Genomic DNA, 19,225 nt, shown 5'->3' on the forward strand with positions numbered 1-19,225 from the left:
GCTGGGCCTTTACAGCTCTGCACACGTTCCAGCACCGTGCCTTGGACACAGGCTCATTTAGTAAATATTTATTGAAACAAAGAGCAGACACGTGTTCCAAAGAGCTCCCCCTACCCTGTGCAGTTTTACTGAGATATAGTTGACATATAACATAGTATTAGTTTAAGAATGTACAGCATAACGATTTGATATATGTATATACTGTGAAATGACTGCCACAAGTTTAGTTAACATCCATCACCTCACATAGTTACAGAATTTTTTTCTTGTGATGAGAATTTTTTTTTTAGTAGAAAGGCAATGAGGAGAGTTATCCTTCCAGAGTTTTAGATGATGTAACAATCATGAAAAACATATGGCATTGACTTAAACAGAAAAAGTCCAATGGACTGGAATAAATTCCAGAAGTAGACTCCAACTGTTATGAGAACTTAATGTGAGACACACCAGAAGCAACACACTTATGGGAAAAGGAATCTTTACTTTGAAGTATTATTGGACAACCTGATTATAACTTAAAGATTTAATTTCAGTTTATAGCTGATGAAGCTTGAGGAAATCCTGATGGCAAATTGTCACATAGAAAGTGCAAAGATCACTAGAAATTCAAGAAATTAATTTTCTTTGAATACATAATTGAACTAGTAGAAACAGAAAATCTTGGCAGAGCTGTGAGCAAACCAGTATGTACGACTGGGGCACTGGAAATTGGTACTGTTTTTCAGGAGTCTGTCTTTCAGACGGTATGTCAGAGACTTGATATGGAAGGCTTCATGTCCTCTGACCTCATAATTCCACTTGTGGAAATTTCTAAGGCGTTAGTCCCAAAGAGAAAGTAGTAGTCATAGAAGTGCTGTTTACAGTAGCAAAACAAATTGGAAACCATCTAAATGCCCGACAGTAAGGGTATGGCTAAGGAAAAAAGTAAGGTATCTTAACATGATGGACAATTTATGTAGCTCCAAGTGACAAATATACAGCTAATGTCAGTACATGAAAATATGTCTGAGAAGGAAAGTTCTCATGACCACAAGGTGATCTTAGAAAATAATATGCACACACCGGGAACAGCTGAGTGAAGATGCATGCCTCATCACTGACAGTGGCTCATTCATTCACTCAGTTAACTGCTTTGTTTCATTTTTGTTTTCGTTTTCCTGAGCACTGACAGTGTGCTAGGCATGGTATTTAGCACTGAGGACACCTCGGTGAACAGGCTAGGCGTGGTTCCTGCCTTCCCGAAGCTTGTATTTTGAGAGCAGTCCCCCCAAAATGTAAAGCAATGTTAATAGAATAAAATGTTCACTGATTTCATTTTAGGTGCAATTTTTAAGTTCATTGAAAGAAAGAAGGAAGCAGCAGACTGCTCTGGAATCTCAGACATAGGGTCGGGAACCTGTCTGACCACAGAGAGAACAACCCTGAGTCAGACCAGCCTGGTCGAGTAGGAATTCAACAGGAAATAGCCTTGCAGTCAGTCTTGGTCCCTGAGGAAAAGCTTTTCTGGTATAACCCCATAGATGCTTAGCCTCATTTCTGAAGGGTCTGAGGATATGAGAGCATTGGTAGTTTGGAAAGAGCTTGGGAGCACTGTTTATAATAGCCAGAACAAAAATAAAAATGCACATCAAAAGAAATATGAGTAAATAAATTACAGAGTATAGACACAATGAAATACAATGCAGCAGTGAACTAACGAACCTCGGCTATGTTCATCAGCATGGGTGAGTCTAAGAGACATACTGTTGAATGGGGGAAAATCCCAGAGGGCTACATTGGGATTAGACTCTTGAACCCCTGGAAAAGTGAGGCAGTGAGCACGCATTTCGTCTTCATCTAGAAGCACCAACTGTTAACATTTTGCCACATTTGCTTTACTTCACGCTGTGTGTGTGTGTGTGTGTGTGCGCGCGTCTGGTGAAGCTTTGAGGCAGTTGATGAGGTGACATTTCATACCTAAACACTTCACCGTGTATGAACCAAGACAAATACATTCTATATAACTATAATACTATAATCACATTCAAGAAATATAACAGATACAATAATATTTTCTAATATGCCATCCATGTTTAGATTTCTCCTGTTGTCCCAACAATGTCCTTTACCGCTGTTTCTAAGTCCAGGATTCAATTCGATGTGTCTCTTCGTCTCCGTGAATCTGGAACGGTTGCTTGGCCTCTTTGTCTTCTATGGCATGGCATTTTTGATAACTGCAGGTCAGTTGTTGCATAGAATGTCAGCAGTCTAAACTTGTGTGATCCTTTAATCATTAAATTCACATTAGACATGTTTGGAAAGAAAACTACATGGGGATGTTGTGTCCTTCCCATTGTATCATATTAAGTTGGTTTGTTCCCTTATGGGTGATGCTAATTTTGATCATTTGGTTTAGGTGGTGTCTGCCACATCTCTGCACTAAAAAGGTACCTTTTCCCCTTGTATGTAGTAGATAATCTAAGGAACCTAAACTATATTCTTAAAAAAGCAAATTTGTTCATAACAGCACTATTCAAAACAGCCAAAAACTGAAAACTAGTCCCAAACTGAAAAACACCCCAAGTGGCCATCAACAATAGGATGGATAAACTCTGGTACCTCCACATAATGGAATGTTATACAACAATGAGAATGAACAATCTACAACGACATGTGACAGTATGGATGAAGCTCACAAACCTTGAGCCAGATGCAAGGGAGTTCATACCATATGATCCCAACTATATAAAATACAAAAAAAGAGGCAAAACTGATCTATGCTATTTGAAATCAGGAGAGTGGTTACCCTTAGTAGGTTACCCTTGTGACCAGAGGAGCTCCCAAATAAAATTTAAAAAGAACAACATCCAGGAGCAATGTCTGTAACGTATATGGTGAGAAGTTCATATAAGCCAATGAGAAGCAGCACAGGAACCTCCAGTCGTTTTAAGGCACCTAAGATGGTAACAGATAAGACAATAAAGGCTGTGAACAGAGTTCACAAAGAAGGAATACCAGTGTCTAATAAGCCTATGGAAAATATTTAAAATCACTAGTAATAATAAATAAAAAGCAAGATACCATTTTCACCTCACAATAGCGCCAGCAAAGATTGATGTAACAATATGTTCAACATAACATTATTTATAATTAAGAAAATCTCTTGACAACATGAAGACCAGTAATAGCTAGGGAATGAACAAATGAAATATGGTATATCACATCATGGAATAGCATACAGCCATTAAAATGGTTTTTAAAAAGTTTTTTAAACACAAAAAAATCCTTTCTCTGAAGTATTAAGTACAAAAACAAGATTAAAAAACGTTTTTATGGACGTGTGCATATATGTGTGTGTGTGTATGTAATGGTATTTTGGATATATAGATAAAATTGGTAGAAAAATTACACCAAAATTTAACATGTTATATATATAGTCTGCTATACTGTATTATGTTAGATATTATTTAACAGGGGTGATTATGGGTAAAATTTTTTTTTTAAACATGTCTGTAATTTTCAGCAATGGGGTTGCAGGGGGCAACTTTAAGTCTCTGTCCAACCACGTGATTCCAGCAGCGCGCGCTCTCTCCATGTCCATCGGTATCTGGACCAAGCCTGCAGCACGTGACTCCACGGAGCCAATCAGGTCTTGCGGGGAGGGCGGGCCTTTCCCGGCGCCCCGGGGCGAAGGGAGTCGATCAGCGCTGGGGTGGGCCCAGCGGAGCCAGCGTGGCTGCGGGCGGGGAGAGTGAAACGTGGGTGCGGGGCGGGCAGCCCCCGGGACTGAGACCCTGGTTGCAGTTTTCCGGGGTCGCTCCACGCCGGCACCTCCCGTCGTTCTTTTAGAGGCCGAGTTGGAGTTGGGCTTGCCCCGCTTGCCGACGGCGTGGGAGAGTCGCCGCGGAGCCCGGGTCGGGCGGCGCGCTCAGGGTGCGCTCAAGCAAGAGCTGGGTCGCGGGTGTGCGTGCCCGCCTCGCGGCTCCTTCCGTTAACTCACCCCCAAACGCGGGCCTGTTGATCTTGCACCTATCAGCCGAGTGTCTCCAGAGGGGGCTCCGGGCGAGCACTGAGACGCTATAGTTTGCATTTAGAGAACAGCAGGATACAGAATTCTGTAAGCGCTGAGTGGCGGTACTGAGAGACGAGACGAGTGCAGAGCAGAAAGGCGTCCGAAGTTGGGGGCTAGGCTTTTGGAAGGCTCCTTGCTTTTTCAGAACTTTATGATGTTTCTATATAACATTGTGCAACAAATGAGAAATGGAGACCACATGAATATTTACAGAGCACATAAAGTCCGCCAGGGTCAGTATTAGGCAATTCCACATACACTACGTTTTTAATCCTCACATTCCTCCATTTCACAGATAAGGAAATTGAGCCAGAGAGGCTGAGAGCCAGGATCACATCTCTAGTGAGGGACAGAGCAGGGGATGCAATCCAGGTCTGTCTGGTTCCCTGCATGGTCTTTAATTTTATAAATAAATAGGTATTCACTATAATATAATAAACATTTGTGAACACACCGCCTAATCCAAGACAGAGAACGTTACAATACTTCTATCTACCTGTGTGCTTCTCTGTGCCTGGCCCCATGTCTTTCCGGAGTTTGGTGATAATCCATCCCTTGCTTTTAAAAATTTTAATTCTTGAAGTATAATATAAATACAGGAAAGTGAACACATCAATGTTTAGCTCAATGAATTTTCACGAACTGAACACCCCCATGTAACCAACACTCAGATCCAGCAAGTAAGAGCATTACCAGGATTCCAAGTGCTTTTAAACGGGTTCCACAGGCTTATCAGACATGGATATTCCTTCTTTGTGAATTCTCTGTTCACATCCTTGATCATCTTATCTCTTCAGCTCTTAGCACCTTGAAGTGATCTGGGTCCCTTTGTTTTTCTCAATGGCGTATATGAGCTTCTTGCCATAATTGTTACAAATATCTTTCACCTGTTGTTCACTTAAAATTTTTTTATTTGGGCAGTATCTTTTTTATCCTCCCCCTCCACACACTTGGCCTTTTAAATAAGGTTTACAAAGCCCTTTAGCTCAGACTGGGTTCTTCCCTTCATGTGAGGGCCCATGTTGACCCGCTTGTGCACCCCCACATTTTCTGCTTGACTAGCCTGCCTTCCCTCGGCCCTCAGCAGCCCATCTGAACTTGTGAGGAGCTTCAGTTAGTGACCTTGAATGAGGCTGCCAAAAGACGACATTCTGTATATATTTTTTCAGGATAAGACTACATTTTTGTGATTGTAAAAAATGATACCTATTCATAGTATACAATTCAAATACAGAAAAAAAGTTATAAAAAAAGAAAAATTACCTGAAATTTCATCACTCGGAAACAGCCACTGTTAACATTTTGGAGACTGTCTTTCCAAATTGCATCTCTTCTCCCTGTGTAAAACTTCACAGAGATGTTTTCATGTTGCTTTGTAACATTCTTCTTTCATGTGCTGATGTGTCATCAGTCTATTTCCACTCAGTGCTTCTGTTGGCTGCATAAGATTCCACTGTACCAATGTACCGTAACTTAGCCCTTGTTGAACATTCAGATCATTTCTCATTTTCACTTTTTTTTTTAAAGATTGGCACCTGAGCCAACAACTGTTGCCAATCTTCCCTTCTTTTTTTTTCTTTTTATTCTTCTCCCCAAACCCCCCCCACCCCCCCCCCCCCCCCCCCGCCCAGTACACAGCTGCAGACTCCAGCTGTGAGTGCCTCTGGCTGTGCCACGTGGGACGCCACCCCAGCGTGGCCTGACGAGTGGCGCTGCGTCGGCGCCCAGGATCTGAACCCGTGAAACCCGGGCCACCAAAGTGGAGCGAGAACCTAACCACTGGGCCATGGACCGGCCCCTCATTTTCACTCTTAGAGACGCCCCTGTATGCATCTAGGCCCATTGGACCCTTTGCTCAGGCCTGCAGACTGATGGGGATCCTGACTCAGGATGCGAAAGTGGCTTGACCTGCATCAACTTGATGCCTCTGAACTCACTCAGCTTTTTTGTTGTCGGGGTCTCTGCTCCTTGGCACCAGGATTCGCTGGTTGTCTCACCAATCTATAGGCTCTCTCAGGGAGCATCTCTTGGTTATTCTTCACCCTCCCTTTCCAGGTGGGCTGAGTTCAGTGTAGAGATCACACATAGGGTTAAGTTTGAAACAAAGGACAGACACACATATTCTCTATCTCCTTTTAATTACTAGCCATGTTAATTGTAGAAAATGCAAAGAGAAGATAAAAATCACGAGCTATCCCATAAGTTAGTGATAACCACTGTTAACACTTAGGCACGTCCAGTGCTTCTGAAACGGTGGTGTGCCTCGGAATGGCCTGAGAATCTTGTCTACGGTCCGGATACGCCTTCCCCCTGAGATTCGCACTCACTTGGTCTGCTGTAGGGCCTGGGCACTTGCATTGTAAGCAGGCTTGTCTGCCCAGATACCCAAGTTTAAGAACAAGGATGCAAAAATGTCTTTTCAGACTTTACTTAATTTGAAGGAAAATAGAAATGAGGTCATAGTAAACATTCAGGATTTTTTTCCAGTTAGAATGTGAACCTCAATCCATGTCTAAATACTCTTTTATAAATGAATTTTCATTGTCTGCGCAGTATTCTGTTACATGAGTGTATTTCCGTTTATGCAGTCAACATCATATTTTTGGACATTAATTTCTCCCATCATTGCTATTATAACTAATGCTGTGTAGCTAAGTCTTTGCATAGATTCTTAATTATTTCCTTAAGTTAAATTCCTAAGAAGTGAATTCTGGGGTCAAAGCCTTGTGCTTTTGAAGGCTTTTGATATTTGTTGCCAAATTCTCCTCCTACTGTGAAGACGCTTCGTGTGGGGCAGGTGGTGAGGCCTTTCCATCCATGATCTAACCAGTCCTGCCAACCACCCGGTGGGCAGCACCAGGCACGGCTCCTGGTACATATGCTCAGTAATTGTTACATGCGATAAACACAAGGAGTATTTTCTCCACTGAACAGATGAGGATGCTGAAGGATGAAGAGGTCAAATGACTAGCTCAAGAGCAGGCATTGAAACCCAGCCTTGTATCCAGAGGCTGAGCTCTCTTAAGCACGCCACTGACTTTTAATTAGTGTCAGGGAGGGAGGAACAGCAAGGGTTGTGGGGGCGGTACTTTTTTTATGTGGTCCTAAAAATGTACAGAGGAAATCAGGAAAAGGGAGTGAAAGGGTGGGGAAAGAGAAGGAATTTGGGGGGACTCGCACAGACATTCCTTAACAGGTCCAGTGTAGTGTGCTATTCTAGGTCTGGGTGACGTCACAATGGAGAGTGTGGTAGTGGGGTGTTGTGTGTGTGACCCTTTGTGTCTGTCACTGAACACCAAGCCCGGTTCTGGGGAAATCAAGAGGTTTGGTTCCTTGAAACATCTTAAGATGCTCCCGTGTCTCCCTTCTCTCAGTTTTATTTACTCTGGAAACAACATAATATAATAGAAAGTTATGCATAATCCCAACCTCCTGGCACAACAAAAATTTCATGTTTCCCTTATTCACTTCCATTCGTTATCCATATGTAGATCTGGGTTTTTTTGTTTTTTTGTTTTGAGGAAGACTGGCCCTGAGCTAACATCCATGCTCATCTTCCTGTTTTATGTGGGATGCCTGCCACAGCATGGCTTGACAAGTGGTACATAGGTCCACACCCAGGATCTGAACTGGTGAACCCTGGGCTGCTGAAGCGGAATGTGCATGCTTAACCGCTGTGCCACTGGGCCAGCCCCTGTAGATCTGTTTTTAAGGAGGAGCTCCTTTAGAGGGTGTTAAACCCATACCCACAGGACACAGGGCAGCTTGCCTTTCCACCTCAGTTCAACATGCATGTATGGAGCACCTGTTGTATGCCCCGCACAGAGGAGACGAATGGATAAGACACAGTTCCTGCTCTCAAGGAACTGTTTAATGGGGGAGACCGACCCTAAAAAACATGTCAATATTCTCGTGGGTCTTTCCCTGTAGATTTCCCCAGGAACCTGTGAAGAGGTAGGGAGGGTGTTTTATAATTCAGTTTACAGGTAAGAAAAGAGAGCCCCCTAAGGTCCTCTAGATTGTAGTGGCCGAATCAGAACCTGAACTCCTGGGCTGGATCTCCATTCTCAGCCTGCACCGGCCCACCCCTTTCCTCCTCCCGGTCTTGTAGGTCAGGGGCTCACTGCCAAGTGACTGCCTGGGTCCCAGCGAGGAGGGTCTCATGTTGACTCTGTCCTCCTCCTCCAGTCTCAGCATCCGCCAGGTCAAGTGGCGCGGGCGCTACCCCCCTCCTTCCTCACACTCCCTTCCAGCTGTGTATTTTGTGACCTCATTTTCTCTTCCGCCTGCCCTTGGCGTTTATTTCTGCAGAACCAGAAGGTGGCGGGGAGAACACTACAGCCCAGGCTGTCCTGACTCCCAGAAATCCCCCCACTTTCCTCTGACACCCTCCCCACCACCTCTTCTTGCATCTCCCTTCCAGGCGCACCTGAGGAGGGATCCAAAAGTTCAGAGGCCACAAAGGATGGTTGTCAGGGCACCCAGGGGAAATGGGGGGAGGACTCTGCATCTGGACTGTGGATTTGTTTTTCTTTTAATTCTTCTGAAGAGCAGCTTAAACACTTGAGTCCTTGGCCTTATTTCCTCTCACCGTTTCCTCTCATCCAGATTCCAGTGTCGGCTAAGCCTGGTTCCCAGGCTCTCTGCTCTGAAACAAACAGATTCTCCAGCTCACGGCCCCAGTCAGGGCAGAGGCTCTTGCTAAAATATCAAAAAGCAATAGTGGTCTTCTGCTCCAGAGTGCTTACCCGGCACAGATCATCTTCAGGTGTTTTCTTGATTAATCCTCCCAGAAACCCAAGAGATGGGTCTTATTAGTGTCCTCCCCTAAGTGAGGCTGCAGGAGTAAGGCAGCCAGCCCCAGGGCCCAAGTGGGGATTTGAATCTGGGGGGTCCAGATTCTAGAGCTGCCCTCTTAACCTCTCCACCATGTGCCTCCCGAGAAGGTAGGGGTATTATGGTCCCCTTGGCCTGTCGTTGCAGAAGTCACAGGTGTTTAATCTTTGGCATATAGTTTTAGGGAGATCCTGAAGGTTCCCAAGCAAAAGAGATTCTAAATTCAGTTGACTTTAAAGAGAGCCATGCTTTGCTTTTAGAACCAAACACAAGCTTAAGTCTTGCCTCGTCAGAAGGTCAGAGAATTGCCAGTGAGTAGAGCAAAAGCTTGTTATGACACATGTCATGATTTCTCAGGATCCTATCATGCTGCGGTTCAGACGTGTCTGGTGAAAGGAATGCAGCGTGTCACAGGGAAATTGTGGTCACGGGGCGATGGAGCCTAATTTAGAGGACCTCCCCCCTTTGCACTTTTGAACTAGTCACAGTCCTCTGGTCTTTCTTAATAGAGACAGGATACTAAGGAATGTTTCTCCACTCTGATAAAAACACTAGTGCCCGCATGGTAATGTATGGCTGTCCTCATTCCACCTCAGTGTTGGGATGGGTGGGGATGGCTAGGGACGGTGGCAAGCTGCTGAGCCCCCTCCCAGGTGGACAGCTCCACCCAGAAAATATGACTGGCTCCCTGCAGGCACGCTGGCTCAGGGTTGTCAGGCCTCCCAGTGTTTCCGAGAGAAGCTGGAACTCCAGATTTTTATGTGGAATCTCTTCAGTTTTAAATGTTGGCTCGCTTTTCTTTCACACACTGTGAAGGCCAAATACGACTTGCCTGTGGGTTATCAGGTTTAAAGTACCTGGAATAGTTAGTGAGCTCAGCTCTGGAACTAGTCTGCCTCGCCTCCCACCCCAGCTTTGCTCCTTGTTAATTGCGTTATCAAAATGTTTGATCTCTCAGTTATTTAATACCTCAGTTTCCTTATCTGTCAAATAGAGATAGGAATTTGACCTACTTCTGAGGGCTGCTATTAGGATCAACAAGAGGATTATCAAGGAGAAAGCCTTGGAACCCAGTGCCTGGTACGTAGCAAGTACATGGTAGACATTAACTTGTATCATAATGTGTCTCTTTCCATAAGTGACCATATGTCCTAGTTTGCCTGGGGCAGTCCTGGTTCAAGCTTATTGTACTGGTGTAATTATTATGAACTCCCCTTTTCATTCTCAATATGAGGCAATAAATTATTTGGTCAATTTATATAAGCAAATACTGGCACTGCTGTTCAGGACTTCAAGTTTTAGTCCTAATGAAAAGGTCATGGTGTATTGAATATCCTTGGGTAAGTCGCTTAACATTCCCGCGGTTCAGTTTCCACATTCTAAAGGATTGATGACAGGAATTCTAAGATCCCTCAATTCATATTCATTCTGTCGTTTGACACATATTTATCATGAGTCCAGACTATCCAGGCAAACGCCCAGGTCATGGAAAGACCAAGAACAGAACCTGGGCCCTCAAGGGGCCCTGGCCCTTGAGGACCTCCTGGGCCGGGAGCTGGGAATCTCTACCCTTTTTTTCTGTTACTTGAAAGATTGCTACCTAGAAATTGTTCATAAAGTGTTTCTTGTGAATCGAATGTTTATATTTGAAACCTCAATTCCTCTACAAGCAAATCATTACATTTCAGTATAATTCTCAACATTTCTTTTTTGTGAGTGGGTATATACGTTTTTAAAAATATTTATTTCACTATGAAAAAATTGGAAAATACAGAAAGGCCCAAAGGAGATTCTTTATTTCTGTTGACTTCGCAGTGAGCATTGGGCTTCTAATATTTTAGCTTTAGGTCAGCGCCCTCCCCTTCCCCCTCTGCAGCCAGTTTGTCAAAACTAAATTTTAAAAAAATGCTCTCTCTAAATTTGCCTCCTAACAAATTCTCTCATTCATTTATTCATCCTCAGTGAACCAGGTATGGAGCACCAAAGGTGGTGTTGTGGCTGGAGCTCCAAAGGGCTCTTCTGTTGTTGATTTTATGAAATCATCTACTCACGACTCCTTCCCACGGATAAATAAAGCACGTGTGGCTCCGCAGAGGCTTCCGGGGCCGGCTGGACCGAGCGGGTGGGCACTGCCATCGGGGTGGGATGGGGAGCGGGCAGGTGGCCTCTGCGCCGCGGCAGGGCTGTGCCCCCGCGCGCTCCCTTCCAGCGGCAGACGCGGCGCTCGGCCCCGCTCCGATCCCCATTCCTGGATTCTGCCCTTCGCGTCTGGGTCAGTGAGCGGGGATTGTACTGGCCCAGAAAACCACTTCCTGCCGCGACCGGAGCCGGCCGTCATTGTGAAAGCTGCCCCCCGGGGAAGGAAGTGGCTGGGGGCTGTTTATTTTGGCTGCGGGCCGCGCAGACCCCGCGTTTGCAGAGCTGGGCCGGGCGCCCGGCCGACCTCGGGGCCTCGGGGGAGGCTCCGCGCCCAAACGTCCTGGGGCGCGGCGGAGACGGGGCGCTGGGAAGGGGGACGGCCCATCACCGAGGGAGCGCGCACCGCGGGGAGGGCCGCGGCTGTGGGAGGGCGCGCCGCAGGGAACGGGCGGCGAGGCGCTGGGGGAGGGGGTGTGGCCGGGGGGCGCGGCGCGGGGGGAAGGCGCGTGGCCGGGGGGCGCGCAGCGCGGCGGGACGGCGCGTGGCCGGGGCGGGGGGGTGGGGGCGGCGCGGGGGGAGCGGCGCGTGGCATGGTCCCGGCGGGCCGCAGAGTGTAAGCGGCGGTCCCGAAGGCCCAGAACTCCGAGGACTCCCGGGTCCCAGCGCCTCAGATCCTGGAGGCTGGGATGACGGAGGAGGGGGTCTAGGTGTGCCAGCTCCTGGGATGCTCCAGTGAGCAAGAGACGATGGGAAAGAGCAGGGGAGCGAGGCCGCGGGAGTGGCCCGGGAGCGGACGGTGTCAGGTCTGACCAGAGATTAGAGACGAGATCGGTCCTGTCCGGGTTCGGTGGCTGCCCTCCTTCATCTTGCAAGATGGGGCCTGGGAAAGGACAGGCTGAAAAACTGTGACGCTTTAGTCTAAGAAGACAAAAGCCAGCAGGGTAGGAGATCAAACGCCATTAAATCCCCAGAGGGGAGGCCGGGGCGGGTGAGGATTTGCATTCCCAGAAAGCCCCACCTGGGAGACCCAGGGGACCCGGCAGAGCCATAGGGAGGGTGAAAAACTTGCATTTCCGAATTTACACGAATTCCCACTCCCCACCACCTCCTCATATCCCCCTTCTCTTGTATTTATTAGGGGGAGGTGAAAAGCCCACCTCTTAACCCATTCCCTGCCAGAGTTTGCTTTAACATCTGCCTAGAACAACAGCATATCACATTTTGCAGCAAACGTGATTTAGGCGGGGAGAAAAGCATTTCTAGAACCGAATGATAGAGGAAGCTCACTGCAGCTGCAGAGAGAGACACTGCACACACGCATGCATGTGACGGCAACGGAGCCTCGGTGAGGCCGTGTGTTCGCTTTAGTCACATGGCCCTAAGCAGTGAAGGGCAAGCAGTTTCGCCTGGCTAGAATGGAGGCGCCGCTGGGGAGGAGGGGGCAGGGTAGATGGAAGCCCACCTTAACTCAGGATACTGGTGTAGATACTGCGCAGTTGGACAGAGTATGGGGTCTCCACATCATGTGACTCCCCTGACCTCTGTAAAAGGGATGCCCCACCCCCCTGCCAGGTCCAATGTGCATGCAAGGACATGGACACAGGCTCTAGCAGAGGGTGGCGTAGGGTGGGGTGTGGGTCCCCAGGGTTGGCCCCTCAGCAGGGTGGGGCTGGCCACTTCTGCTGACTCAGGGACATTTCCAGGCCTAGCCTCAGGGCCAAGTGGCTCATTGAAAACAGCTGCTCCTCTTGGCTCTCGGCCCTGCGGGCGGCCCTTGGCTCTCCCTGGGATGACCCCTTGCCTCTGCGTTGCCTGGGGAGGGGGACCGACTGTGGAGAAACTCAGAGGCTGGAGGCCACCCTGGAGGACCAAATCTGGCCAGCTCCCAGGGCTCACCAGCAGGCCCCTGGTCCCCAGCTTTCTAGCAGCTGAGCTAGGCAGGTCGCTAGGCCCTCCTCGGTCTTTGTTCCTGCTGTTCCCCCAAATTGGAACACCCTCTTTGTCCTGGTCTGTGCTGGAGCCTTCCAGGGCTGTGTTAGGCATGCCTCTCATTCAGCAGATCTTTGTGGAGAGTCTGCTGCGTGCCAGGCACTGTGCTAGAATTAACTTCCCCTCAGCTTCCTTCAGCGTGATGTCTTCAACTTGTGACAGGGAGCAGCCGTCTCCTCGAGGTCAGACCTCTGGCTGCCTCCGCTGCTGCGCTGAGTCCGGGAAGCCACAGGGACAGCTGAGAGTCTGCTCCTGAGAGACAGAGGCTGTGAGGCTTTGCCGTGAGCCTCAGGACTCCACCAAAGCATTGCGTGTACCTTTCAGCAGACGGGAAAGGAAAGGAGGCCACAGTGACTGTCACCCGGGAGGGAGGAGGCAGGTTACTCAGTGTGGGGCAGATAGCTTTAAAACCCAGTTGCCTCTGAGCACAGAAATAAATCTCCAGGGTGATGACCTGGATGTCTGAGAAGCAAGAAAGTGTGGACTCCACATTGAAAGAGTCCTGTCACACTTCAGGTATCTGGAAAATCCATTTCGACCCAACGCCCTCACCCCCAACCATGCAGTATAAATTAGGTCTGACAGTTTTGCACACTTGTTGATGTGTTGCTTGTAACTTTTTCATGGATTGCTTCCTGAGTTCTGCCTCTCTAGCTTCGGTATGGCTCTAGAGGCCATACTGTCTAATTTCCCCGTGGTGCCTGGTCCAGTGCTTCATAAGTGCTTGTCATCTGCATGGATGAGAAAGCCAATGGCGGAGCAACCAGAAGGGTGATTAGGAGGATGGGGTGGTGTCCAGCCTCCAAGTACCTCCTCTGACATGGCCCAGATGCTGCAGCCAAGAATCTCATTCCTGGTCTGACAGTCAGAGGGGATCCTGGAACAGTAGCCTCCCAGGGAGCAGTGAGAACGAACCAGTGTTCCAGACTGGGAGAAAGGGTCTGGCTCCAAGACATAGGGTTGTGTGTTTATCAGGATTCTTTTGGTCATGAGGACAGAAACCCAATGCAAACAAGCTCAGCAAAGAAAGGGAATGAGGCCGCAAGTGATCCTGAGTGACTCACAGGGTGGAGGGAAGGGCTGCAGGAGCTCAGGGACTCACTGGACGTCCAGCACCACTCGGACTCACCTCTCCTTTCATCTCTCAGCTCCGCGTCTCTTTCTGTGTTATCCCCTTTCTTGCCTATAGCAGAAAGGTCTTTCCCTCATAGTGAGAAACATGGCCATTGGCAGCCCCAGTTTACCTATCTCAACAGAGAGAGAAAACGTCATGTGTTCTGGGGGGACTCTGGTCATTTTAGTTTGAGTTGTGGCCAGGGGGATGGACACTGTTCCTAGCCAAGAGTGAGCCTTCTGCCCACTCACATAGCCACAGTTGCAGGAAAATTATAAGTAGTAGGAAGAAGGGCACGGGAAGTTTGTTCGGCAGACAAAATCAAAAGGTCAGAGACTATGGGCTGCTCAGTGAGGGCAAGGATTCTGTTATCATCTCCTTATTTTCCATGCGGAGCCCAGCGCCTACCAGATCATAGGATGATAGAGGCCGGATCATGTCTGTACTGTTCACCACCGTACCCTCGGTGCCTGGGACCATCATGCCTGGCACCTCTGAAATTCTCAATAAATGTTTTTGAATGAATGAATGGATGGATGACATCCTGTTGATACTCAGTGCACAGTTCCCTGTCTGGCGTCATTCATTTATTCACTCAGTGAACAAGTACATAATGAGCCGCAGCTTGGCCCATAGCTCTGTGCTAGGCATGGTGTGGTTGTCAACAAAACACGAGAGGCTGTCTTTGTCCTTGGGGAGGGCCATACCAAGGTCCTAGTGAGGGGCACTGTCACGCCCTCACTGACACCTGCAGTGTGGAGTGAGGCTAGGAGGGGGTAAGCCTGGAGAGGGCCTTCTCAGGATGGGGGGCATCAGGCCTCTATACTTGGAGCTCCTTCTGCTGCTTCCTGTGTGCTTGCTGAGAGCATGGATGCAAAGAACCCAGAGTCAGTCTCAAAACGCCTTTGTTGCCTTCCCTCTCCCCTTAGCATTTCCAGCTTGGCCAAGGCTGGACTTGAGCTCTTCCTCCATCGAGCCCTGGAGATAGAACCTCCTTTCTGTGAGGGCCTAGGCCCACCTCTCGACTTTGGGAGGAAAACGCTCTCACAAGAGCCCCCGGCCCCCAGTGTGGCAGAGTCCCTGGGATCCACCTCCAAGAATTCCTCTCGGCCTCCCCTTTTGCTTTGTGCCTCTTCTGTAGGCCTGCCTCTCCTCCCAAATTCCTCGTCCTCTTCTCATTTGCTGCCAAGGAAGTTCTGTGACCGCATTCTTCACCTTCTGCCTCCTCTGGATCCTCAGTATCTTCAGAGAGCCTGCCTGCGCCTGGAAGGCATGGCTCCCTCCTACGCCCCTAGACACCCGGATTTTAAGGGCTTGTTTGCCCTCGTGTCTTGCTGTGTCCAAACCCGCTGATCTCTAACCAGCACGGTGAGGGATGTTTCCTTGTGACCCCAGCACTGCCTGGGACATGCTGCACACATAGCGGGCACTCCGGGAAGATTTGTGGATTTGAACACAGAACCTAGGACGTCAGAGGGAGGAGGGGACTTGCAGCCATGATTCATGTGACGAGGAGGAAACTGAGGCCTTGAAAGTTATTGCGACTGGGCGTCCTAACCTCTTCCCCTCTCTGGGCCTCGGTTTCCTTATCTCTTGAGTGAAGGGAGGGTAGCCTGATCCTGGAATTGCCTCTCCCGACTGACACGGACCTCTTTTGGACTCTTCATTTGCCATTTGTTATGACTGGCAGCCCGGCCGGAATTACTTTGGTTCATGTGTGGTTTTCTGGCTGGGGCGGAGGGAAGGTACTGTCCGCCTGGGCTGCTGTGGGCTCTGGTGACATTTTGGACCACACTGTCCAGTCCTATCTCTGAGAAGCATTTATAAAAGCAAGCACGATTTTCTCCCTTTTCCGGTCCCAGGCCCTTTCCCTACCCCCTGCCAAGGGCCACTCTCTGTTACTACTGACTGTCCTCGCTGGAGTGGGGTTTCTGAGAATCAAATCCTCAGTCCCGAGAGGAGCTCGGGCAAGCCTGGCTCAAGGCCTGGGGCCAGTTTATGGTTCCTAGAGGGTGGCTGGGGAGGAAGGAGGAGGTTGAGGGGCGGGGGCCCCGAGAGAGGAGGATCAGCTGTGGCAGTCACCCTAGTGATCCTTCAGGAGGTCACCTGTATCTTGCCCAGAGAGGGCCCCCATCCCGGTGTTGTCGAAGAATGGAGCACCCAGCGTCCCCGCCCCACCAGCCTTGCCGCTGTGGTGTTTTGAGTGCTCAGTGACAGGAGCCGTGCCCACTCTGCCTTAGGAAAATTAATCTGGCACTTAGGACAAGCAGCAGAAAGCTAGACTGGTGGGTTTTGGTTGTTATCTGGGCATGAGATCCATCCCTTCATTCATGTGTTCGTTGGTATTTATTAGGTGCTGCTATGTGGCAGGCAGAGTTATAGGTACCAATAGAGAAGACAGAAAATCCTCGGCAGCCTGTGAACAAGGGGAGACACAGAAAATAACCAACAGCATGTCAGATAGCGAGTCTGGTCCTGGACGTGGCAGGTGGTGTGGATCAGTCCAACTCTCTGGCCAAGAACGCTCATTGACTAAGATAAAATATACAATACAGTGGTTTGAAGGCCCTGGACAGCAACCAGAACCAGGCAGGTGCTTGGGGCCATTCCCTCCCAACAGTCCTTGAAAGAAGAGAAGCAGATGAAGAGACTGGCTCATTTAAGCAGCTTCCCGGACCCTGAGAGAACTGCCCTGTTTGAAGAGTTCACACAGAAAGTGGCACTTTTACTGGTCAGACTTTGTGGCCACCAGAAAAGCTAAAAATTGAGAGGGAAGATCTTGGAGAGGAAGGAGCCATAGAGCTGTCATCCTGTCATCCTCCTGAAATCCTTGGCGGCTCCTTAGCTGGGCGTGGGCAGGCTCTGAGGACCCGGCAGGAGACAGCCGCTGGGAGGCAGAAGTGTCAGTTGCTGCCTGGTGCTGAGGAAGCTGAGGGTGGAATTCAAGTTCCACCAAGTTGGAGGAGCTCGGTAATTGCCTAAGGTGTTCGTTTGGAACTCCAGAAGGGCCTCACCTTGTGATTAAACCGGGGCCTGAGGGCCACACCCTAAAACTAAAGGAAAACCAAAACAACCCCACCCTAGCAAAGCCTAAAACCAAGACCCAACAGGATCAAGGTGATCCATGAGTAATTTACCTGCTTGTCAGAACAAAACTCAACATTCTTTTTAGGAAAATAAAAAATCCAGGCTCCTTATAACATATCATCCACAGCATCCAGTATATAATAAAAAAAAATTCAGACTCCTTATAATATTATCCACAATGTCCAGTATATAATAATTACTAGACATGCAAGCGGCAGGAAAAAGTGACCCATAATCCAGAGGAAAAATAGTCAGTGGGCCCAGCCTCACAGCTAACCCAGATGTTGAAAAAAAATATCAGATAATAATAAATGCTGTGAAGAGAATTATAATCAGGGGCCAGCCTCGTGCCCCAGGGGTTAAGTTCGCGCACTCTGCTTTGGCAGCCCGGGGTTTTCCCGCTTTGGATCCTGGGCGTGGACGTGGCACTGCTCATCAAGCCATGCTGAGGCAGCATCCCACATGCCACAACCAGAAGGACCTAGAACTATGTACTGGGGGCTTTGGGGAGAAGAAGAAGAAGAAAAAAAAGATTGACAACAGATGTTAGCTCAGGTGCCAATCTTTAAAAACACAAAAAAAGATCATTCTGGCTGGCCCTGGAGAACAGCCTATAGAGGGGTGATGAAGCCAACATGGCAGAACAGAAAGAGCTTGGGGTTTGGATTCAGAAGATTGGGAGCAAATTTCAGCTCCCTCTCTTACCAGCCTTGTGACTCTAGTCAGATCATTTCACCACCCTTAGTCAATTTCTTTACCTATAATAATAATTTATAGTGATCTTATTATGTACCAGACCCTGTTCCAAGCACTTTACACGTTTATCTCATCTAACCTTTATAGGAGTCATGGTGAGGAAAATGAATCAGAGAGAGGTTTAAGCAACTTGCCTGAGTCACACATTAAGTGGCAGAGCTGGGATTTGAACCCTAGCAGTCAGATTCATGCTTTCGAGGCATGAAAACTATCCTGAGGAGCTGGTAGCTAGTGGATGCAAATGTTCTTTGGAGACCGGGCTGTGTGTGTTGTGTACTAAGGGGCAACCGAGGAGCAAGAGGAAGGCGGTGAAGTTGGGTGTCAGAGAGACCGGGGTTTGCTAACTGGCCGTGTAATACTGGGAGTGGGTCACTTCGTGTCTCTAGACTCATGTCAGTTTCTTGCTTCCTTACTCTCCCTTTCTTTCTCTTTCTCTCTCTCAACACCTTTAAGAGATAATAACAGCTTTAAGATATAACAGCTTTGAGATATAATTCACATATTGTAAAACTCACGCATTTAAAATGTGCAATTAATTGGCTTTTAGTATATTCACAGAGTTGTGCAACTATCATAACAAGCTAATTTGAGAACATTTTCATCACCCCCAAAAGAAACCGTGTACCTTGTAGCAGTCACTCCCCGTTCCCATCACCCCGGGCCTGCCCCCAGACAACCATGAACCTACTTTGTATAAATTTAAGTCTCCATTTCTAATCTGTAAAGTCGGTGTGCTGGGGACGAAGTCACGTCTTCCATGGGGTGCTCAGTGAGCTGATGGGTGAGAAGATGCAGGATTGGGGAAGCAGAGAGCTAAATGCCATCTGAAAAATGAGTGAAATGGTTATGGGGGGCATGAATGGTTGGGTATAGGGGGTGAGTGGTTTGAGAAGATTCTAAATGAGATGAAAGGATGGAGCCAGTGGAGCTGAGGGGCAAGGGGTGACATGAATGACTCCACGCAGGAGAAGAACTTTGGCAGAAAAACCACGCCATGTAACAGACATTGGGATAAAGGTCGCGATGTGGTGTGTGATGTAAATGCCTCCGCCACCCCGCATGAGATCGTCAGAAAAGTGTACAGTATACGCTCGCCATGTGCAGTTGGATTTGCTTTTGGGGGTGGGACAAAGGGCCGAGTCCTGCCTCCAGGTGGGCACGGGGCCAGAACAGAGGCTGGCATGCAGGCTGTGCCTCAGCTGGGCACAAGGGGACAGCAGTGCCTCTCACTCCCACCTCAAAGGGCCAGAGTG

General features: G+C 48.4%; 1 protein-coding gene across 8 annotated transcripts in view; it reads left to right on the forward strand.

Annotated features, from left to right (window-relative positions):
- Positions 1 to 19,225, forward strand: part of MRC2 (mannose receptor C-type 2) — a 50,258-nt gene that overhangs the window by 7,151 nt on the left and 23,882 nt on the right. The gene's annotated exons all lie outside the window — the stretch shown is intronic.

Source organism: Equus asinus, chromosome 13 (assembly GCF_041296235.1).
Source record: "Equus asinus isolate D_3611 breed Donkey chromosome 13, EquAss-T2T_v2, whole genome shotgun sequence".
Taxonomy (NCBI): domain Eukaryota; kingdom Metazoa; phylum Chordata; class Mammalia; order Perissodactyla; family Equidae; genus Equus; species Equus asinus.